The 24508-nt window shown below is 50.2% G+C and overlaps 1 pseudogene; it reads left to right on the plus strand.

Moving 5' to 3' along the window:
* The first annotated feature begins 9 nt into the window (after nucleotides 1-9).
* On the plus strand, nucleotides 10-23738 carry LOC140400187 (uncharacterized; annotated as a pseudogene).
* Nucleotides 23739-24508: the final 770 nt, after the last annotated feature.

The raw sequence follows: 24508 nt of genomic DNA on the forward strand, positions 1-24508 counted from the left end.
CGATAGGTGGGAGATGTGTACATTCCCCCGCGATCGCTTCACCCGGGAGAGCAGAGGATTCGCTTTTGTTCGCTTCTACGACAAGCGGGATGCTGAGGACGCAATTGACGCCATGGATGGTGCGATCCTGGACGGGCGAGAGCTCCGTGTGCAGATGGCGAGATATTCCCGCCCCCCCGACTCGTATCGCAGGGGCGGAGGAACAAGCAATCGAAGGTCCACTCGTTACAGGCGGAGTCGAAGGTTCGTATCGGGGGGGGGGGGGGGAGGAGAGAGCCCCAGGGGGGAGTGTTAATATTTACAGAGAGGTCTCGGGGAGAGTGTTAATGTTTACAGGTGGGTCTCCGGGAGAGTGTTAATATTTACAGGAGGGTCTCCGGGAGAGTGTTAATGTTTACAGGTGGGTCTCTGGGAGAGTGTTAATATTTACAGGGGGGTCTCCGGGAGAGAGTTAATATTTACAGGGGGGTCTCCGGGAGAGTGTCAATATTTACAGGGGGGTCTCCGGGAGAGTGTTAATATTTACAGGGAGACTCCGGGAGAGTGTTAATATTTACAGGGGGGTCTCCGGGAGAGTGTTAATATTTACAGGGGGGTCTCCGGGGGAGTGTCAATATTTACAGGGGGGTCTCCGGGAGAGTGTCAATATTTACAGGGGGGTCTCCGGGAGAGTGTTAATATTTACAGGGAGACTCCGGGAGAGTGTTAATATTTACAGGGGGGGCTCCGGGAGAGTGTTAATATTTACAGGGTGGTCTCCGGGAGTGTGTTAATATTTACAGGGGGGTCTCCGGGAGAGTGTTAATATTTACAGGGGGTCTCCGGGAGAGTGTTAATATTCACAGGGGGGTCTCCGGGAGAGTGTTAATATTTACAGGGGGGTCTCCGGGAGAGTGTTAATATTTACAGGGGGGTCTCCGGGAGAGTGTTAATATTCACAGGGGGGTCTCCGGGAGAGTGTTAATATTTACAGGGGGGACTCCGGGAGAGTGTTAATATTTACAGGGGGGTCTCCGGGAGTGTGTTAATATTTACAGGGGGGTCTCCGGGAGAGGGTTAATATTTACAGGGGGGTCTCTGGGAGTGTGTTAATAATTACAGGGGGGTCTCCGGAGAGTGTTAATATTTACAGGGGCGTCTCCGGGAGAGGGTTAATATTTACAGGGGGGTCTCTGGGAGAGTGTTAATATTTACAGGGGGGTCTCCGGGAGAGTGTTTATATTTACAGGGGAGTCTCCGGGAGTGTGTTAATATTTACCGGGGGGGTCTCCGGGAGAGTGTTAATGTTTACAGGGGGGTCTCCGGGAGAGTGTTAATATTTACAGGGGGGTCTCCGGGAGAGTGTTAATATTTACAGGGGAGTCTCCGGGAGAGTGTTAATAATTACCCGGGGGGTCTCCGGGAGAGTGTTAATAATTACAGGGGGGTCTCCGGGAGAGTGTTAATATTTACAGGGGGGTCTCCGGGAGAGTGTTAATATTTACAGGGAGATTCCGGGAGAGTGTTAATATTTACAGGGGGGGCTCCGGGAGAGTGTTAATATTTACAGGGGGGGCTCCGGGAGAGTGTTAATATTTACAGGAGGGTCTCTGGGAGAGTGCTAATATTTAAATGGGGCTCTCCGGGAGAGTGTTAATATTTACAGGGGTGGTCTCCGGGAGAGGGTTAATATTTACAGGGGGGTCTCCGGGAGAGGGTTAATATTTACAGGAGGGTCTCCGGGAGAGTGTTAATATTTACAGGGGGGTCTCCGGGAGAGGGTTTATATTTACAGGGGGTCCCCGGGAGTGTGTTAATATTTACAGGGGGGGCCTCCGGGAGAGTGTTAATATTTACAGGGGGGTCTCCGGGAGAGTGTTAATATTTACAGGGGGTCTCCGGGAGTGTGTTAATATTTACAGGGGGGCCTTCGGGAGTGTGTTAATATTTACAGGGGGGTCTCCGGGAGAGTGTTAATATTTACAGGGGGGTCTCCGGGAGAGTGTTAATATTTACAGGGGGGTCTCCGGGAGAGTGTTAATATTTACAGGGGGGTCTCCGGGGGAGTGTCAATATTTACAGGGGGGTCTCCGGGAGAGTGTTAATATTTACAGGGAGACTCCGGGAGTGTGTTAATATTTACAGGGGGGTCTCCGGGAGAGTGTTAATATTTACAGGGGGGGCTCCGGGAGAGTGTTAATATTTACAGGGTGGTCTCCGGGAGTGTGTTAATATTTACAGGGGGGTCTCCGGGAGAGTGTTAATATTTACAGGGGGTCTCAGGGAGTGTGTTTATATTTACAGGGGAGTCTCCGGGAGTGTGTTAATATTTACAGGGGGGTCTCCGGGAGAGTGGTAATATTTACAGGGAGACTCCGGGAGAGTGTTAATATTTACAGGGGGGTCTCCGGGTGAGTGTTAATATTTACAGGGGGGTCTCCGGGAGAGTTAATATTTACAGGGGTGTCTCCGGGAGAGTGTTAATATTTACAGGGAGGTCTCCGGGAGAGTGTTAATATTTACAGGGAGACTCCGGGAGAGTGTTAATATTTACAGGGAGACTCCGGGAGAGTGTTAATATTTACAGGGGGGGCTCCGGGAGAGTGTTAATATTTACAGGGGGGGCTCCGGGAGAGTGTTAATATTTACAGGGGGGTCTCCGGGAGAGTGTTAATATTTACAGGGGGGTCTCCGGGAGAGTGTTAATATTTACAGGGAGACTCCGGGAGAGTGTTAATATTTACAGGGAGACTCCGGGAGAGTGTTAATATTTACAGGGGGGGCTCCGGGAGAGTGTTAATATTTACAGGGGGGTCTCCGGGAGTGTGTTAATATTTACAGGGGGGTCTCCGGGAGAGGGTTAATATTTACAGGGGGGTCTCTGGGAGAGAGTTAATATTTACAGGAGGGTCTCCGGGAGAGTGTTAATATTTACAGGGGGTCTCCGGGAGAGTGATAATATTTACAGGGAGATTCCGGGAGAGTGTTAATATTTACAGGTGGGCCTCCGGGAGAGTGTTAATATTTACAGGGGGGGCTCCGGGAGAGTGTTAATATTTACAGGGGGGGCTCTGGGAGAGTGTTAATATTTACAGGAGGGTCTCTGGGAGAGTGTTAATATTTACAGGGGGGGCTCCGGGAGAGTGTTAATATTTACAGGGGGGTCTCCGGGAGAGTGTTAATATTTACAGGGAGACTCCGGGAGACTGTTAATATTTACCGGGGGGTCTCCGGGAGAGTGTTAATATTTACAGGGGGGGCTCCGGGAGAGTGTTAATATTTACAGGGGGGGCTCCGGGAGAGTGTTAATATTTACAGGAGGGTCTCTGGGAGTGTGTTAATATTTACAGGGGGGTCTCTGGGAGAGTGTTAATATTTAAATGGGGCTCTCCGGGAGAGTGTTAATATTTACAGGGGTGGTCTCCGGGAGAGGGTTAATATTTACAGGGGAGTCTCCGGGAGGGTATTAATATTTACAGGGGAGTCTCCGGGAGGGTGTTAATATTTACAGGGGGGTCTCCGGGAGTGTGTTAATATTTACAGGGGGGGCTCCGGGAGAGTGTTAATATTTATAGGGGAGTCTCCGGGCGAGTGTTAATATTTACAGGGGGGTCTCCGGGAGAGTGTTAATATTTACAGGGGCGTCTCCGGAAGGGTGTTAATATTTACAGGGGTGGTCTCCGGGAGAGGGTTAATATTTACAGGGGGGTCTCCGGGAGAGTGTTAATATTTACAGGGAGACTCCGGGAGAGTGTTAATATTTACAGGGGTGGTCTCCGGGAGGGTGTTAATATTTACAGGGGAGTCTCCGGGAGAGTGTTAATATTTACAGGGAGACTCCGGGAGAGTGTTAATATTTATAGGGGAGTCTCCGGGCGAGTGTTAATATTTACAGGGGGGTCTCCGGGAGAGTGTTAATATTTACAGGGGGGTCTCCGGGAGTGTGTTAATATTTACAGGGGGTTCTCCAGGAGAGTGTTAATATTTACAGGGGGGTCTCCGGGAGTGTGTTAATATTTACAGGGGCGTCTCCGGGAGGGTGTTAATATTTACAGGGGTGGTCTCCGGGAGAGGGTTAATATTTACAGGGGGGTCTCCGGGAGAGTGTTAATATTTACAGGGAGACTCCGGGAGAGTGTTAATATTTACAGGGGTGGTCTCCGGGAGTGTGTTAATATTTACAGGGGGGTCTCCGGGAGAGTGTTAATATTTACAGGGGGGTCTCCGGGCGAGTGTTAATATTTACAGGGTGGTCTCCGGGAGTGTGTTAATATTTACAGGGGGGTCTCCGGGCGAGTGTTAATATTTACAGGGGGGGTCTCCGGGAGAGTGTTAATATTTACAGGGAGACTCCGGGAGAGTGTTAATATTTACAGGGGGGTCTCCGGGAGAGGGTTAATATTCACAGGGAGACTCCGGGAGAGTGTTAATATTTACAGGGGGGTCTCCGGGAGAGTGTTAATATTTACAGGGGAGTCTCCGGGAGGGTGTTAATATTTACAGGGGTGGCCTCCGGGAGAGGGTTAATATTTACAGGGGGGTCTCCGGGAGGGTGTTAATATTTACAGGGGTGGTCTCCGGGAGAGTGTTAATATTTACAGGGGGGTCTCCGGGAGAGTGTTAATATTTACAGGGGGGTCTCCGGGAGAGTGTTAATATTTACAGGGGGGTCTCCGGGAGAGTGTTAATATTCACAGGGGGGTCTCCGGGAGAGTGTTAATATTTACAGGGGGGTCTCCGGGAGAGTGTTAATATTTACAGGGGGGTCTCCGGGAGAGTGTTAATATTCACAGGGGGATCTCCGGGTGAGTGTTAATATTTACAGGGGGGTCTCCGGGAGAGTGTTAATATTTACAGGGGGGTCTCCGGGAGGTTGTTAATATTTACAGGGGGGTCTCCGGGAGAGTGTTAATATTTACAGGGGGGTCTCCGGGAGAGTGTTAATATTTACAGGGGAGTCTCCGGGAGGGTGTTAATATTTACAGGGGGGTCTCCGGGAGAGGGTTAATATTTACAGGGGGGTCTCCGGGAGGGTGTTAATATTTACAGGGGTGGTCTCCGGGAGAGTGTTAATATTTACAGGGGGGTCTCCGGGAGAGGGTTAATATTTACAGCGGGTTCTCCGTGAGAGTGTTAATATTTACAGGGGGGTCTCCGGGACAGTGTTAATATTTACAGGGGAGTCTCCGGGAGAGTGTTAATATTTACAGGGAGTCTCCGGGAGAAGGTTAATATTTACAGGGGGGTCTCCGGGAGAGTGTTAATATTTACAGGGGTGTCTCCGGGAGAGTGTTAATATTTACAGGGGTGTCTCCGGGAGAGTGTTAATATTTACAGGGGAGTCTCCGGGAGAGTGTTAATATTTACAGGGGAGTCTCCGGGAGTGTGTTAATATTTACAGGGGAGTCTCCGGGAGTGTGTTAATATTTACAGGGGGGTCTCCGGGAGGGTGTTAATATTTACAGGGGGGTCTCCGGGAGAGTGTTAATATTTAAATGGGGCTCTCCGGGAGAGTGTTAATATTTACAGGGGTGGTCTCCGGGAGAGGGTTAATATTTACAGGGGAGTCTCCGGGAGGGTGTTAATATTTACAGGGGAGTCTCCGGGAGGGTGTTAATATTTACAGGGGGGTCTCCGGGAGTGTGTTAATATTTACAGGGGGGGCTCCGGGAGAGTGTTAATATTTATAGGGGAGTCTCCGGGCGAGTGTTAATATTTACAGGGGGGTCTCCGGGAGAGTGTTAATATTTACAGGGGCGTCTCCGGGAGGGTGTTAATATTTACAGGGGTGGTCTCCGGGAGAGTGTTAATATTTACAGGGGGGTCTCCGGGAGAGGGTTAATATTTACAGCGGGTTCTCCGTGAGAGTGTTAATATTTACAGGGGGGTCTCCGGGAGAGTGTTAATATTTACAGGGGAGTCTCCGGGACAGTGTTAATATTTACAGGGGAGTCTCCGGGAGAGTGTTAATATTTACAGGGAGTCTCCGGGAGAAGGTTAATATTTACAGGGGGGTCTCCGGGAGAGTGTTAATATTTACAGGGGTGTCTCCGGGAGAGTGTTAATATTTACAGGGGTGTCTCCGGGAGAGTGTTAATATTTACAGGGGAGTCTCCGGGAGAGTGTTAATATTTACAGGGGAGTCTCCGGGAGTGTGTTAATATTTACAGGGGGGTCTCCGGGAGTGTGTTAATATTTACAGGGGAGTCTCCGGGAGTGTGTTAATATTTACAGGGGGGTCTCCGGGAGAGTGTTAATATTTACAGGGGGGTCTCCGGGAGGGTGTTAATATTTACAGGGGGGTCTCCGGGAGAGTGTTAATATTTACAGGGGGGTCTCCGGGAGAGTGTTAATATTCACAGGGGGGTCTCCGGGAGAGTGTTAATATTTACAGGGGGGTCTCCGGGAGAGTGTTAATATTTACAGGGGGGTCTCCGGGAGTGTGTTAATATTTACAGGGGGTTCTCCGGGAGAGTGTTAATATTGACAGGGGCGTCTCCGGGAGGGTGTTAATATTTACAGGGGTGGTCTCCGGGAGAGGGTTAATATTTACAGGGGGGTCTCCGGGAGAGTGTTAATATTTACAGGGAGACTCCGGGAGTGTGTTAATATTTACAGGGGGTTCTCCGGGAGAGGGTTAATATTTACAGGGGGGTCTCCGGGAGAGTGTTAATATTTACAGGGGGGTCTCCGGGAGAGTGTTAATATTTACAGGGGTGTCTCCGGGAGTGTGTTAATATTTACAGTGGGGTCTCCGGGAGAGTGTTAATATTTACAGGGAGACTCCGGGAGAGTGTTAATATTTACAGGGGTGGTCTCCGGGAGTGTGTTAATATTTACAGGGGGGTCTCCGGGAGAGTGTTAATATTTACAGGGGGGTCTCCGGGCGAGTGTTAATATTTACAGGGTGGTCTCCGGGAGTGTGTTAATATTTACAGGGGGGTCTCCGGGCGAGTGTTAATATTTACAGGGGGGGTCTCCGGGAGAGTGTTAATATTTACAGGGAGACTCCGGGAGAGTGTTAATATTTACAGGGGGGTCTCCGGGAGAGGGTTAATATTCACAGGGAGACTCCGGGAGAGTGTTAATATTTACAGGGGGGTCTCCGGGAGAGTGTTAATATTTACAGGGGAGTCTCCGGGAGGGTGTTAATATTTACAGGGGTGGCCTCCGGGAGAGGGTTAATATTTACAGGGGGGTCTCCGGGAGGGTGTTAATATTTACAGGGGTGGTCTCCGGGAGAGTGTTAATATTTACAGGGGGGTCTCCGGGAGAGTGTTAATATTTACAGGGGGGTCTCCGGGAGAGTGTTAATATTTACAGGGGGGTCTCCGGGAGAGTGTTAATATTCACAGGGGGGTCTCCGGGAGAGTGTTAATATTTACAGGGGGGTCTCCGGGAGAGTGTTAATATTTACAGGGGGGTCTCCGGGAGAGTGTTAATATTCACAGGGAGATCTCCGGGTGAGTGTTAATATTTACAGGGGGGTCTCCGGGAGAGTGTTAATATTTACAGGGGGGTCTCCGGGAGGTTGTTAATATTTACAGGGGGGTCTCCAGGAGAGTGTTAATATTTACAGGGGGGTCTCCGGGAGAGTGTTAATATTTACAGGGGAGTCTCCGGGAGGGTGTTAATATTTACAGGGGGGTCTCCGGGAGAGGGTTAATATTTACAGGGGGGTCTCCGGGAGGGTGTTAATATTTACAGGGGTGGTCTCCGGGAGAGTGTTAATATTTACAGGGGGGTCTCCGGGAGAGGGTTAATATTTACAGCGGGTTCTCCGTGAGAGTGTTAATATTTACAGGGGGGTCTCCGGGAGAGTGTTAATATTTACAGGGGAGTCTCCGGGACAGTGTTAATATTTACAGGGGAGTCTCCGGGAGAGTGTTAATATTTACAGGGAGTCTCCGGGAGAAGGTTAATATTTACAGGGGGGTCTCCGGGAGAGTGTTAATATTTACAGGGGTGTCTCCGGGAGAGTGTTAATATTTACAGGGGTGTCTCCGGGAGAGTGTTAATATTTACAGGGGAGTCTCCGGGAGAGTGTTAATATTTACAGGGGAGTCTCCGGGAGTGTGTTAATATTTACAGGGGGGTCTCCGGGAGTGTGTTAATATTTACAGGGGAGTCTCCGGGAGTGTGTTAATATTTACAGGGGGGTCTCCGGGAGAGTGTTAATATTTACAGGGGGGTCTCCGGGAGGGTGTTAATATTTACAGGGGGGTCTCCGGGAGAGTGTTAATATTTAAATGGGGCTCTCCGGGAGAGTGTTAATATTTACAGGGGTGGTCTCCGGGAGAGGGTTAATATTTACAGGGGAGTCTCCGGGAGGGTGTTAATATTTACAGGGGAGTCTCCGGGAGGGTGTTAATATTTACAGGGGGGTCTCCGGGAGTGTGTTAATATTTACAGGGGGGGCTCCGGGAGAGTGTTAATATTTATAGGGGAGTCTCCGGGCGAGTGTTAATATTTACAGGGGGGTCTCCGGGAGAGTGTTAATATTTACAGGGGCGTCTCCGGGAGGGTGTTAATATTTACAGGGGTGGTCTCCGGGAGAGGGTTAATATTTACAGGGGGGTCTCCGGGAGAGTGTTAATATTTACAGGGAGACTCCGGGAGAGTGTTAATATTTACAGGGGTGGTCTCCGGGAGTGTGTTAATATTTACAGGGGGGTCTCCGGGAGAGTGTTAATATTTACAGGGGGGTCACCGGGCGAGTGTTAATATTTACAGGGGTGGTCTCCGGGAGTGTGTTAATATTTACAGGGGGGTCTCCGGGCGAGTGTTAATATTTACAGGGGGGGTCTCCGGGAGAGTGTTAATATTTACAGGGAGACTCCGGGAGAGTGTTAATATTTACAGGGGGGTCTCCGGGAGAGTGTTAATATTCACAGGGAGACTCCGGGAGAGTGTTAATATTTACAGGGGGGTCTCCGGGAGAGTGTTAATATTTACAGGGGAGTCTCCGGGAGGGTGTTAATATTTACAGGGGTGGCCTCCGGGAGGGTGTTAATATTTACAGGGGTGGTCTCCGGGAGAGTGTTAATATTTACAGGGGGGTCTCCGGGAGTGTGTGAATATTTACAGGGGGTCTCCGGGAGAGGGTTAATATTTACAGGGGGGTCTCCGGGAGGGTGTTAATATTTACAGGGGTGGTCTCCGGGAGAGTGTTAATATTTACAGGGGGGTCTCCGGGAGAGTGTTAATATTTACAGGGGGGTCTCCGGGAGAGTGTTAATATTTACAGGGGGGTCTCCGGGAGAGTGTTAATATTCACAGGGTGTCTCCGGGAGAGTGTTAATATTTACAGGGGGGTCTCCGGGAGAGTGTTAATATTTACAGGGGGGTCTCCGGGAGAGTGTTAATATTCACAGGGGGATCTCCGGGTGAGTGTTAATATTTACAGGGGGGTCTCCGGGAGAGTGTTAATATTTACAGGGGGGTCTCCGGGAGGGTGTTAATATTTACAGGGGGGTCTCCGGGAGAGTGTTAATATTTACAGGGGGGTCTCCGGGAGAGTGTTAATATTTACAGGGGAGTCTCCGGGAGGGTGTTAATATTTACAGGGGGGTCTCCGGGAGAGGGTTAATATTTACAGGGGGGTCTCCGGGAGGGTGTTAATATTTACAGGGGTGGTCTCCGGGAGAGTGTTAATATTTACAGGGGGGTCTCCGGGAGAGGGTTAATATTTACAGCGGGTTCTCCGTGAGAGTGTTAATATTTACAGGGGGGTCTCCGGGAGAGTGTTAATATTTACAGGGGAGTCTCCGGGACAGTGTTAATATTTACAGGGGAGTCTCCGGGAGAGTGTTAATATTTACAGAGGGGTCTCCGGGAGTGTGTTAATATTTACAGGGGGGTCTCCGGGAGAGTGTTAATATTTACAGGGGAGTCTCCGGGAGGGTGTTAATATTTACAGGGGGGTCTCCGGGAGAGTGTTAATATTTACAGGGGGCTCCGGGAGAGTGTTAATATTTACAGGGGGGTCTCCGGGAGAGTGTTAATATTTACAGGGGGGTCTCCGGGAGAGTGTTAATATTGACAGGGGTTCTCCGGGAGTGTGTTAATATTTACAGGTGGGTCTCCGGGAGAGTGTTAATATTTACAGGGGGGTCTCCGGGAGAGTGTTAATATTTACAGGCGGGTCTCCGGGAGAGTGTTAATATTTACAGGGGGGTCTCTGGGAGAGTGTTAATATTTACAGGGAGACTCCGGGTGAGTGTTAATATTTACAGGGGAGCCTCCGGGAGAGTGTTAATATTTACAGGGGGGTCTCCGGGAGAGTGTTAATATTTACAGGGGGGTCTCCGGGAGAGTGTTAATATTTACAGGGAGGTCTCCGGGAGAGTGTTAATATTTACAGGGGGGTCTCCGGGAGTGTGTTAATATTTACAGGAGGGTCTCCGGGAGAGTGTTAATATTTCCAGGGGGGTCTCCGGGAGAGTGTTAATATTTACAGGGGGGTCTCCGGGAGAGTGTTAATATTTACAGGGGGGTCTCCGGCAGTGTTAATATTTACAGGGGGGTCTCCGGGATTGTGTTAATATTTACAGGGGGGTCTCCGGGAGTGTGTTAATATTTACAGAGGGGTCTCCGGGAGAGTGTTAATATTTACAGGGGGGTCTCCGGGAGAGTGTTAATATTTACAGAGGGGTCTCCGGGAGTGTGTTAATATTTACAGGGGGGTCTCTGGGAGAGTGTTAATATTTACAGGGGGATCTCCGGGAGTGTGTTAATATTTACAGGGGGGTCTCCGGGAGTGTGTTAATATTTACAGGGGGGTCTCCGGGAGAGTGTTAATATTTACAGGGGGTCTCCGGGAGAGTGTTAATATTTACAGGGGGGTCTCCGGGAGTGTGTTAATATTTACAGAGGGGTCTCCGGGAGAGTGTTAATATTTACAGGGGGGTCTCCGGGAGAGTGTTAATATTTACAGGGGGGTCTCCGGCAGTGTTAATATTTACAGGGGGGTCTCCGGGATTGTGTTAATATTTACAGGGGGGTCTCCGGGAGAGTGTTAATATTTACAGGGGTGTCTCCGGGAGAGGGTTAATATTTACAGGGAGGTCTCCGGGAGAGTGTTAATATTTACAGGGGGGTCTCCGGGAGAGGGTTAATATTTACAGGGAGGTCTCCGGGAGTGAGTTAATATTTACAGGGGGGTCTCCGGGAGAGTGTTAATATTTACAGGAGGGTCTCCGGGAGAGTGTTAATATTTACAGGCGGGTCTCCGGGAGAGTGTTAATATTTACAGGGGGGGTCTCCGGGAGTGTGTTAATATTTACAGGGGGGTCTCCGGGAGAGTGTTAATATTTACAGGGGGTCTCCGGGAGAGTGTTAATATTTACAGGTGCGTCTCCGGGAGAGTGTTAATATTTACAGGGAGGTCTCCGGGAGTGAGTTAATATTTACAGGGGGGTCTCCGGGAGAGTGTTAATATTTACAGGAGGGTCTCCGGGAGGATGTTAATATTTACAGGGGGGTCTCCGGGAGAGTGTTAATATTTACAGGGGAGTCTCCGGGAGAGTGTTAATATTTACAGGGGGGTCTCCGGGAGTGTGTTAATATTTACAGGAGGGTCTCCGGGAGAGTGTTAATATTTACAGGAGGGTCTCCGGGAGAGTGTTAATATTTACAGGGAGACTCCGGGAGTGTGTTAATATTCACAGGGGGGTCTCCGGGAGAGTGTTAATATTTACAGGGGGGTCTCCGGGAGAGTGTTAATATTTACAGGGGGGTCTCCGGGAGAGTGTTAATATTTACAGGGGGGTCTCCGGGAGTGTGTTAATATTTACAGGGGGGGTCTCCGGGAGTGTGTTAATATTTACAGGGCGGTCTCCGGGAGAGTGTTAATATTTACAGGGGGGGTCTCCGGGAGTGTGTTAATATTTACAGGGCGGTCTCCGGGAGAGTGTTAATATTTACAGGAGGGTCTCCGGGAGAGTGTTAATATTTACAGGGGGGTCTCCGGGAGAGTGTTAATATTTACAGGGGGGTCTCCGGGAGAGTGTTAATATTTACAGGGGGGTCTCCGGGAGAGTGTTAATATTTACAGGGGGGTCTCCGGGAGTGTGTTAATATTTACAGGGGAGTCTCCGGGAGAGTGTTAATATTTACAGGGGTGTCTCCGGGAGTGTGTTAATATTTACAGGGGGGTCTCCGGGAGAGTGTTAATATTTACAGGGGGGTCTCCGGGAGAGTGTTAATATTTACAGGGAGACTCCGGGAGAGTGTTAATATTTACAGGGGTGTCTCCGGGTGAGTGTTAATATTTACAGGGGAGTCTCCGGGAGAGGGTTAATATTTACAGGGGGGTCTCCGGGAGAGTGTTAATATTCACAGGGGTGTCTCCGGGAGAGGGTTAATATTTACAGGGGGGTCTCCGGGAGAGTGTTAATATTCACAGGGGTGTCTCCGGGAGTGTGTTAATATTTACAGGGGGGTCTCCGGGAGTGTGTTAATATTTACAGGGGGGTCTCCGGGAGTGTGTTAATATTTACAGGGGGGTCTCCGGGAGTGTGTTAATATTTACAGGGGGGTCTCCGGGAGAGTGTTAATATTTACAGCGAGATTCCGGGAGAGTGTTAATATTTACAGGGGGGTCTCCGGGAGAGTGTTAATATTTACAGGGGGGTCTCCGGGAGAGTGTTAATATTTACAGGGAGGTCTCCGGGAGAGGGTTAATATTTACAGGGAGACTCCGGGAGAGTGTTAATATTTACAGAGTGGTCTCCGGGAGAGTGTTAATATTTACAGGGGGGTCTCCGGGAGAGTGTTAATATTTACAGGGGGGTCTCCGGGAGAGTGTTAATATTTACAGGGGGGTCTCCGGGAGAGTCTCAATATTTACAGGGGGGTCTCCGGGAGAGTGTTAATATTTACAGGGGGGTCTCCGGGAGAGTGTTAATATTTACAGGGAGACTCCGGGAGAGTGTTAATATTTACAGGAGGGTCTCCGGGAGAGTGTTAATATTTACAGGGGTGTCTCCGGGAGAGGGTTAATATTTACAGGGAGGTCTCCGGGAGAGTGTTAATATTTACAGGAAGGTCTCCGGGAGAGTGTTAATATTTACAGGCGGGTCTCCGGGAGAGGGTTAATATTTACAGGGGTGTCTCCGGGAGTGTGTTAATATTTACAGGGAGGTCTCCGGGAGAGTGTTAATATTTACAGGGGGGTCTCCGGGAGAGTGTTAATATTTACAGGGGCGTCTCCGGGAGAGTGTTAATATTTACAGGGGGGGTCTCCGGGAGGGTGTTAATATTTACAGGGGTGTCTCCGGGAGTGTGTTAATATTTACAGGGAGGTCTCCGGGAGAGTGTTAATATTTACAGGGGGGTCTCCGGGAGAGTGTTAATATTTACAGGGGTTCTCCGGGAGAGTGTTAATATTTACAGGGGGGTCTCCGGGAGAGTGTTAATATTTACAGGGGTGTCTCCTGGAGGGTGTTAATATTTACAGGGGGGTCTCCGGGAGAGTGTTAATATTTACAGGGGGGTCTCCGGGAGTGTGTTAATATTTACAGGCGGGTCTCCGGGAGAGGGTTAATATTTACAGGGGTGTCTCCGGGAGTGTGTTAATATTTACAGGGAGGTCTCCGGGAGAGTGTTAATATTTACAGGGGGGTCTCCGGGAGAGTGTTAATATTTACAGGGGCGTCTCCGGGAGAGTGTTAATATTTACAGGGGTGTCTCCGGGAGTGTGTTAATATTTACAGGGAGGTCTCCGGGAGAGTGTTAATATTTACAGGGGGGTCTCCGGGAGAGTGTTAATATTTACAGGGGCGTCTCCGGGAGAGTGTTAATATTTACAGGGGGGGTCTCCGGGAGGGTGTTAATATTTACAGGGGTGTCTCCGGGAGTGTGTTAATATTTACAGGGAGGTCTCCGGGAGAGTGTTAATATTTACAGGGGGGTCTCCGGGAGAGTGTTAATATTTACAGGGGTTCTCCGGGAGAGTGTTAATATTTACAGGGGGGTCTCCGGGAGAGTGTTAATATTTACAGGGGTGTCTCCTGGAGGGTGTTAATATTTACAGGGGGGTCTCCGGGAGAGTGTTAATATTTACAGGGGGGTCTCCGGGAGTGTGTTAATATTTACAGGCGGGTCTCCGGGAGAGGGTTAATATTTACAGGGGTGTCTCCGGGAGTGTGTTAATATTTACAGGGAGGTCTCCGGGAGAGTGTTAATATTTACAGGGGGGTCTCCGGGAGAGTGTTAATATTTACAGGGGCGTCTCCGGGAGAGTGTTAATATTTACAGGGGGGGTCTCCGGGAGGGTGTTAATATTTACAGGGGTGTCTCCGGGAGTGTGTTAATATTTACAGGGAGGTCTCCGGGAGAGTGTTAATATTTACAGGGGGGTCTCCGGGAGAGTGTTAATATTTACAGGGGTTCTCCGGGAGAGTGTTAATATTTACAGGGGGGTCTCCGGGAGAGTGTTAATATTTACAGGGGTGTCTCCTGGAGGGTGTTAATATTTACAGGGGGGTCTCCGGGAGAGTGTTAATATTTACAGGGGGGTCTCCGGGAGTGTGTTAATATTTACAGGGGAGTCTCCGGGAGAGTGTTAATATTTACAGGGGGGTCTCCGGGAGAGTGTTAATATTTACAGGGGGGTCTCCAGGAGAGTGTTAATATTTACAGGGGAGTCTCCGGGAGAGTGTTAATAATTACAGGGGGGTCTCCGGGAGAGTGTTAATATTTACAGGGGGGTCTCCGGGAGAGTGTTAATATTTACAGGGGGGTCTCCGGGAGAGTGTTAATATTTACAGGGGAGTCTCCGGGAGAGTGTTAATATTTACAGGGGCGTCTCCGGGAGTGTGTTAATATTTACAGGGGGGTCTCCGGGAGAGGGTTAATATTTCCAGGGGGGTCTCCGGGAGAGTGTTAATATTTACAGGGGGTGTCCGGGAGAGTGTTAATATTTACAGGGGGGTCTCCGGGAGAGTGTTAATATTTACAGGGAGACTCCGGGAGGGTGTTAATATTCACAGGGGGGTCTCCGGGAGAGTGTTAATATTTACAGGGGGGTCTCCGGGAGAGTGTTAATATTTACAGGGGGGTCTCCGGGAGAGGGTTAATATTTACAGGGGGGTCTCCGGGAGTGTTAATATTTACAGGGGGGGTCTCCGGGAGTGTTAATATTTACAGGGGGGTCTCCGGGAGAGTGTTAATATTTACAGGGGGGTCTCCGGGAGAGTGTTAATATTTACAGGGGGGTCTCCGGGAGAGTGTTAATATTTACAGGGGGGTCTCCGGGAGAGTGTTAATATTTACAGGGGGGTCTCCGGGAGAGTGTTAATATTTACAGGGGGGTCTCCGGGAGGGTGTTAATATTTACAGGGGAGTCTCCGGGAGAGTGTTAATATTTACAGGGGGGTCTCCGGGAGAGTGTTAATATTTACAGGGGGTCTCCGGGAGGGTGTTAATATTTACAGGGGTGGTCTCCGGGAGAGTGTTAATATTTACAGGGGGGTCTCCGGGAGAGTGTTAATATTTACATGGGTGGTCTCCGGGAGAGTGTTAATATTTACAGGGGGGTCTCCGGGAGAGTGTTAATATTTACAGGGAGGTCTCCGGGAGAGTGTTAATATTTACCGGGGGGTCTCCGGGAGGGTGTTAATATTGACAGGGGGGTCTCCGGGAGAGTGTTAATATTTCCAGGGGGGTCTCCGGGAGAGTGTTAATATTTACAGGGGGGTCTCCGGGAGAGTGTTAATATTTACAGGGGGGTCTCCGGGAGAGTGTTAATATTTACAGGGGGGTCTCCGGGAGAGTGTTAATATTTACAGGGGGGTCTCCGGGAGAGTGTTAATATTTACAGGGGAGTCTCCGGGAGGGTGTTAATATTTGCTCCGAGCTGCTGTCTGTCGAGGAGGTGGATTACCTGATGGATATTTTTCTGAGCTGTGATTTGAATGCCTTTCTTTCAGCCCCAGGCGCAGACGTCGCAGCCGGTCCCGGACCCGCAGTCGGAGCAGGACCCGCTCCAGCAGATCCCGCTCCCGCTCCCGCTCCCGTTCCAGGTCACGCTCCAAGAATGCAGCCCGGGCAAAGGGTCAGACCCGCTCCAAGCCCTCCCGCTCGCTGTCCCGTTCCCGATCCAAATCCCCTTCCAAATCGGCCTCCCCAGTGAAGTCGGGCAGCAAATCCCGCTCCCGGTCCCGGGAGCTGGAGCGAGGCCGGTCAGGCTCGCGTTCCCGATCGCGCTCCGCCTCGCCCGGGGCGCAGGGCTCGCCTGAGAGGCAGCCCACCCCCAGACGCGAGTCCTCCCCGGCCCGGGGAGGCTCCCGGTCGCCCCAGCGGTCGCCAGCAGGCAAGAGCTCGCCGGAACGTCCGGAATCTCCGGAGGAGGAAGGGGCGTGTCCCAGCTCCCCAACCAACTCAAAGTCGCCGGGGAAATCCCGCTCCGTCTCGCCAGAGAGGAATTCCGACTGCCGGTCGCGATCTCCGTCTCCCGTAAACATGGACGCAGAGTGACGGCGGCAACGCGCGCTCGGAGGCCGTTCTCAACCAGGTGTGTACATGGACACGGGGCTTCGGGGCAGCGGGGTCACGTCAGTGAGCCTCTGATCAGAGGCGGTGGGGAGGAGCTTCCGGGGCATTGTGGGCAATTGGAGGACCGTTCCCCTGCTGGGTTCAGGCTGAGGGAGGGTGCGGCGGGGGACGGGGACGGGGGGGGCGGGGTAGGGTTGTTTTCGGCGTGAGGGGGACGTGACTGAGGGGCGAGGGTTGACGGGCCACAGTGGGAGGTTGGGGGGGGGGGGGACAACAAGAATAATTACAACAGCAAACCAAGTTTCACCAAAAATTGCCCCCCAAGTCCATCAGGGTGGGGTGCGCGGGGGCAGCCCGAGAGGGGGGGGGGGGGTCGGCGCATCAGCGATATAGTGTTAATATTTACAGGGGGGTCTCCGGGAGTGTGTTAATATTTACAGGGGGTCTCCGGGAGTGTGTTAATATTTACAGGGGGGTCTCCGGGAGAGTGTTAATATTTACAGGGGGTCTCCGGGAGTGTGTTAATATTTACAGGGGGGTCTCCGGGAGAGTGTTAATATTTACAGGGGAGTCTCCGGGAGAGTGTTAATATTTACAGGGGGGTCTCCGGGAGAGTGTTAATATTTACAGGGGGGTCTCCGGGAGGGTGTTAATATTTACAGGGGGGTCTCCGGGAGAGTGCTAATATTTACAGGGGTGGTCTCCGGGAGAGTGTTAATATTTACAGGGGGGTCTCCGGGAGAGTGTTAATATTTACAGGGGGGTCTCCGGGAGAGTGTTAATATTTACAGGGCGGTCTCCGGGAGTGTGTTAATATTTACAGGGGGGTCTCCGGGAGAGTGTTAATATTTACAGGAGGGTCTCCGGGAGAGTGTTAATATTTACAGGAGGGTCTCCGGGAGAGTGTTAATATTTACAGGGGGGTCTCCGGGAGAGTGTTAATATTTACAGGGGGGTCTCCGGGAGAGTGTTAATATTTACAGGGGTGGTCTCCGGGAGAGTGTTAATATTTACAGGGGGGTCTCCGGGAGAGTGTTAATATTTACAGGGGGATCTCCGGGAGAATGTTAATATTTACAGGGGGATCTCCGGGAGAACGTTAATATTTACAGGGGGGTCTCCGGGAGTGTGTTAATATTTACAGGGGGGTCTCCGGGAGAGTGTTAATATTTACAGGGGGATCTCCGGGAGAGTGTTAATATTTACAGGGGGGTCTCCGGGAGAGTGTTAATATTTACAGGAGGGTCTCCGGGAGCATGTTAATATTTACAGGAGGGTCTCCGGGAGAGTGTTAATATTTACAGGGGGGTCTCCGGGAGAGTGTTAATATTTACAGAGGGGTCTCCGGGAGAGTGTTAATATTTACAGGGGGGTCTCCGGGAGAGTGTTAATATTTACAGGGGGATCTCCGGGAGAATGTTAATATTTACAGGGGGATCTCCGGGAGAATGTTAATATTTACAGGGGGGTCTCCGGGAGAGTGTTAATATTTACACGGAGGTCTCCGGGAGAGTGTTAATATTTACAGGAGGGTCTCCGGGAGAGTGTTAATATTTACTGGGGGGTCTCCAGGAGAGTGTTAATATTTACAGGAGGGTCTCTGGGAGTGTGTTAATATTTACAGGGGGGTCTCCGGGAGCGTGTTAATATTTACAGGAGGGTCTCTGGGAGTGTTAATATTTACAGGGGGGTCTCCGGGAGAGTGTTAATATTTACAGGGGGGTCTCCGGGAGTGTGTTAATATTTACAGAGAGGTCTCGGGGAGAGTGTTAATATTTACATGGGGGTCTCCGGGAGAGTGTTAATATTCACAGGGGGGTCTCCGGGAGAGTGTTAATATTTACAGGGGGGTCTCCGGGAGAGTGTTAATATTTACAGGGGGGGTCTCCGGGAGGGTGTTAATATTTACAGGGGGGTCTCCGGGAGGGTGTTAATATTTACAGGGGGGTCTCCGGGTGAGTGTTAATATTTACAGGGGTGGTCTCCGGGAGAGTGTTAATATTTACAGGGGGGTCTCCGGGAGAGTGTTAATATTTACAGGGGGATCTCCGGGAGAATGTTAATATTTACAGGGGGATCTCCGGGAGAATGTTAATATTTACAGGGGGGTCTCCGGGAGAGTGTTAATATTTACAGGGGGGTCTCCGGGAGAGTGTTAATATTTACAGGAGGGTCTCCGGGAGCGTGTTAATATTTACAGGAGGGTCTCCGGGAGAGTGTTAATATTTACAGGGGGGTCTCCGGGAGAGTGTTAATATTTACAGGGGGGTCTCCGGGAGAGTGTTAATATTTACAGGGGGATCTCCGGGAGAGTGTTAATATTTACAGGGGGATCTCCGGGAGAATGTTAATATTTACAGGGGGATCTCCGGGAGAATGTTAATATTTACAGGGGGGTCTCCGGAAGAGTGTAAATATTTACACGGAGGTCTCCGGGAGAGTGTTAATATTTACAGGAGGGTCTCCGGGAGTGTGTTAATATTTACTGGAGGGTCTCCAGGAGAGTGTTAATATTTACAGGAGGGTCTCTGGGAGTGTGTTAATATTTACAGGGGGGTCTCCGGGAGAGTGTTAATATTTACAGGAGGGTCTCCAGGAGAGTGTTAATATTTACAGGAGGGTCTCTGGGAGTGTTAATATTTACAGGGGGGTCTCCGGGAGAGTGTTAATATTTACAGGGGGGCCTCCGGGAGAGTGTTAATATTTACAGGGGGGTCTCAGGGATTGTGTTAATATTTACAGGGGGGTCTCCGGGAGAGTGTTAATATTTACAGGAGGGTCTCTGGGAGTGTTAATATTTACAGGGGGGTCTCCGGGAGAGTGTTAATATTTACAGGGGGGTCTCCGGGAGTGTGTTAATATTTACAGAGAGGTCTCGGGGAGAGTGTTAATATTTACATGGGGGTCTCCGGGAGAGTGTTAATATTTACAGGGGAGTCTCCGGGAGAGTGTTAATATTTACAGGGGGGTCTCCGGGAGAGTGTTAATATTTACAGGGGGGGTCTCCGGGAGGGTGTTAATATTTACAGGGGGGTCTCCGGGAGAGTGTTAATATTTACAGGGGGGTCTCCGGGAGAGTGTTAATATTTACAGGGAGACTCCGGGAGAGTGTTAATATTTACAGGGGGGTGTCCGGGAGAGTGTTAATATTTACAGGGGGGTCTCTGGGAGAGTGTTAATATTTACAGTGAGGTCTCCGGGAGAGTGTTAATATTTACAGGGGGGTGTCCGGGAGTGTGTTAATATTTACAGGGGGGTCTCCAGGAGAGGGTTAATATTTACAGGGGGGTCTCCGGGAGAGTGTTAATATTTACAGGTAGACTCCGGGAGAGTGTTAATATTTACAGGGGGGTCTCCGGGAGAGTGTTAATATTTACAGGGGGGACTCCGGGAGTGTGTTAATATTAACAGGGGGGTCTCCGGGAGTGTGTTAATATTTACAGGGGGGTCTCCGGGAGAGTGTTAATATTTACAGGGGGGTCTCCAGGAGAGTGTTAATATTTACAGGGAGGGTCTCCGGGAGAGTGTTAATATTTACAGGGAGGTCTCCGGGAGAGTGTTAATATTTACAGGGGGGTCTCCGGGAGAGTGTTAATATTTACAGGAGGGTCTCCGGGAGAGAGTTAATATTTATAGGGGGGTCTCGGGGAGAGTGTTAATATTTACAGGGAGTCTCCGGGAGAGTGTTAATATTTACAGGAGGGTATCCAGGAGCGTGTTAATATTTACAGGGGGGTCTCCGGGAGAGTGTTAATATTTACAGGGGGTTCTCCGGGAGAGTGTTAATATTTACAGGGGGGTCTCCGGGAGAGTGTTAATATTTACAGGGGGATCTCCGGGAGAGTGTTAATATTTACAGGGGGGTCTCCGGGAATGTGTTAATATTTACAGGGGGGTCTCCGGGAGGGTGTTAATATTTACAGGGGGGTCTCCGGGAGTGTGTTAATATTTACAGGGGGATCTCCGGGAGAGTGTTAATATTTACTGGGGGGTCTCCGGGAGAGTGTTAATATTTACAGGGGGGTCTCCGGGAGAGTGTTAATATTTACAGGGGGGTCTCCGGGAGAGTGTTAACATTTACAGGGGGGTCTCCGGGTGAGTGTTAACATTTACAGGGAGGTCTCCGGGAGAGGGTTAATATTTACAGGGGGTCTCCGGGAGTGTGTTAATATTTACAGAGGGTCTCCGGGAGAGTGTTAATATTTATAGGGGGTTCTCCGGGAGAGTGTTAATATTTACAGGGGGTCTCCGGGAGAGTGTTAATATTTACAGGGGGGTCTCCGGGAGAGTGTTAATATTTACAGGGGTGTCTCCGGGAGAGTGTTAATATTTACAGGGGGGTCTCCGGGAGAGTGTTAATATTAACAGGGGGGTCTCCGGGAGAGTGTTAATATTTACAGGGGGGTCTCCGGGAGAGTGTTAATATTTACAGGGGGTTCTCCGGGAGAGTGTTAATATTTACAAGGGGGTCTCAGGGAGAGCGTTAATATTTACAGGGGGTTCTCCGGGAGAGTGTTAATATTTACAGGGGGGTCTCCGGGAGAGTGTTAATATTGACAGGGGGGTCTCCGGGAGAGTGTTAATATTTACAGGGGGGTCTCCGGGAGAGTGTTAATATTTACAGGGGGGTCTCCGGGAGAGTGTTAATATTTACAGGGGGGTCTCCGGGAGAGTGTTAATATTTACAGGGGTGTCTCCGGGAGAGTGTTAATATTTACAGGGGAGTCTCCGGGAGAATGTTAATATTTACAGGGGGGTCTCCGGGAGTGTGTTAATATTTACAGGGGAGTCTCCGGGAGAGTGTTAATATTGACAGCGGGGTCTCCGGGAGAGTGTTAATATTTACAGGGGGGTCTCCGGGAGAGGGTTAATATTTACAGGGTGGTCTCCGGGAGAGTGTTACTATTTACAGGGGGGTCTCCGGGAGAGTGTTAATATTTACAAGGGGGTCTCCGGGAGAGTGTTAATATTTACAGGGGGTTCTCCGGGAGTGTGTTAATATTTACAGGGGGGTCTCCGGGAGAGTGTTAATATTTACAGGGGTGTCTCCGGGAGAGTGTTAATATTTACAGGGGTGTCTCCGGGAGAGTGTTAATATTTACAGGGGGGTCTCCGGGAGTGTGTTAATATTTACAGTGAGGTCTCCGGGAGAGTGTTAATATTTACAGGGGGGTCTCCGGGAGTGTGTTAATATTTACAGGGGGGTATCCGGGAGAGTGTTAATATTTACAGGGGGGTTTCCGGGAGAGGGTTAATATTTACAGGGGGGTCTCCGGGAGTGTGTTAATATTAACAGGGGGGTCTCCGGGAGTGTGTTAATATTTACAGGGGGGTCTCCGGGAGAGTGTTAATATTTACAGGGGGGTCTCCGGGAGAGTGTTAATATTTACAGGGGGGGTCTCCGGGAGAGTGTTAATATTTACAGGGGAGTCTCCGGGAGTGTGTTAATATTTACAGGGGGGTCTCCGGGAGAGTGTTAATATTTACAGGAGGGTCTCCGGGAGTGTGTTAATATTTACAGGGGGGTCTCCGGGAGTGTGTTAATATTCACAGGGGGGTCTCCGGGAGAGTGTTAATATTTACAGAGGGGTCTCCGGGAGAGTGTTAATATTTACAGGGGGGGCTCCGGGAGAGTGTTAATATTTACAGGGGGGGCTCCGGGAGAGTGTTAATATTTACAGGGGGGTCTCCGGGAGAGTGTTAATATTTACAGGGAGACTCCGGGAGAGTGTTAATATTTACTGGGGGGTCTCCGGGAGTGTGTTAATGTTTACAGGGGGGTCTCCAGGAGAGGGTTAATATTTACAGGGGGGTCTCCGGGAGAGTGTTAATATTTACAGGGGGGTCTCCGGGAGAGTGTTAATATTTACAGGGGGGTCTCCGGGAGAGTGTTAATATTTACAGGGGGGTCTCCGGGAGTGTGTTAATATTTACAGGGGGGTCTCCGGGAGAGTGTTAATATTTACAGGGGGGTCTCCGGGAGAGTGTTAATATTTACAGGGGGGTCTCCGGGAGAGTGTTAATATTTACAGGGGGGTCTCCGGGAGAGTGTTAATATTTACAGGGGGTTCTCCGGGAGAGTGTTAATATTTACAGGGGGGTCTCCGGGAGAGTGTTAATATTTACAGGGGGGTCTCCGGGAGAGTGTTAATATTTACAGGGGGGTCTCCGGGAGAGTGTTAATATTTACAGGGGGGTCTCCGGGAGAGTGTTAATATTTACAGGGCGGTCTCCGGGAGAGTGTTAATATTTACAGGGGGGTCTCCGGGAGAGTGTTAATATTTACAGGGGGGTCTCCGGGAGAGTGTTAATATTTACAGGGGGGTCTCCGGGAGAGTGTTAATATTTACAGGGGGGTCTCCGGGAGAGTGTTAATATTTACAGGGGGGGCTCCGGGAGAGTGTTAATAATTACAGGGGGGTCTCCGGGAGAGTGTTAATATTTACAGGGGGGTCTCCGGGAGAGTGTTAATATTTACAGGAGGGTCTCCGGGAGTGTGTTAATATTTACAGGGGGGTCTCCGGGAGGATGTTAATATTTACAGGGGGGTCTCCGGGAGTGTGTTAATATTTACAGGGGGGTCTCCGGGAGGGTGTTAATATTTACAGGGGGGTCTCCGGGAGAGTGTTAATATTTACAGGAGGGTCTCCGGGAGTGTGTTAATATTTACAGGGGGGTCTCCGGGAGAGTGTTAATATTTACAGGGGGGTCTCCGGGAGGATGTTAATATTTACAGGGGGGTCTCCGGGAGAGTGTTAATATTTACAGGGGGGTCTCCGGGAGGGTGTTAATATTTACAGGGGGGTCTCCGGGAGTGTGTTAATATTTACAGGGGGGGCTCCGGGAGAGTGTTAATATTTACAGGGGGGTCTCCGGGAGAGTGTTAATATTTACAGGGGAGTCTCCGGGAGAGTGTTAATATTTACAGGGGGGTCTCCGGGTGAGTGTTAATATTTACAGGGGGGGCTCCGGTAGAGTGTTAATATTTACAGGGAGACTCCGGGAGAGTGTTAATATTTACAGGGGGGTCTCCGGGAGAGTGTTAATATTTACAGGGGGGTCTCCGGGAGAGTGTTTAATGTTCCTTTCTGTGTTTCAGGGTTCCATGAATGTCCGTGAGGGCTCTGGAAAGGAATCGTTTTAATAAGAGCAGAAAGAGTATCATTTAAGGATTCACATAGTCAGGAGTTTAAGGGGCAGAGGTTGTTTGAGTCGATGGCAGTCTCCCCAATTGTTTCTGTAGCCGTCTCCCGTCCGTGTCAATCATTCTGCTTTATCTGTGTTTATATAAAAAAAAGTTAACAAAATACATCCTGCCGTCTCGCTGCATTTCTGTCCATCCGCGATCAGACGTCTCGGTCTGAGCCCTGGCCTGGGAAAGGCCGTGATTAGCAGGGGGGGAGTGCGTTTCATCCTCTGGAGCGGGACAGTGGGATTAGTTTGGGGATTGATACTGGGCTATGGGGAGAGAGCGGGACAGTGGGATTAGTTTGGGGATTAATACAGGGCTATGGGGTGTGAGCAGGGCAGTGGGATTAGTTTGGGGATTGATACAGGGCTATGGGGAGAGAGCGGGCAGTGGGATTAGTTTGGGGATTGATACAGGGCTATGGGGAGAGAGCGGGGCAGTGGGTTTAGTTTGGGGATTGATACAGGGCTATGGGGAGAGAGTAGGGCAGTGGGATTAGTTTGGGGATTGATACAGGGCCATGGGGAGAGAGCGGGACAATGGGATTAGTTTGGGATTGATACAGGGCTATGGGACGAGAGTGGGACAGTGGGATTAGTTTGGGGATTGACACAGGGCTATGGGGAGAGAGCGGGGCAGTGGGATTAGTTTGGGGATTGATACAGGGCTATGGGGAGAAAGCGGGGCAGTGGGATTAGTTTGGGGATTGATACAGGGCTATGGGGAGAGTGTGGGACAGTGGGATTAGCTTGGGGATTGATACAGGGCTATGGGGCGAGAGTGGGACAGTGGGAATAGTTAGGGATAGATACACGGCTATGGGGAGAGAGCGGGACAGTGGGA

The sequence above is a fragment of the Scyliorhinus torazame genome, chromosome 24, assembly GCF_047496885.1.
Source record: "Scyliorhinus torazame isolate Kashiwa2021f chromosome 24, sScyTor2.1, whole genome shotgun sequence".
Classification (NCBI taxonomy): Eukaryota; Metazoa; Chordata; class Chondrichthyes; order Carcharhiniformes; family Scyliorhinidae; genus Scyliorhinus; species Scyliorhinus torazame.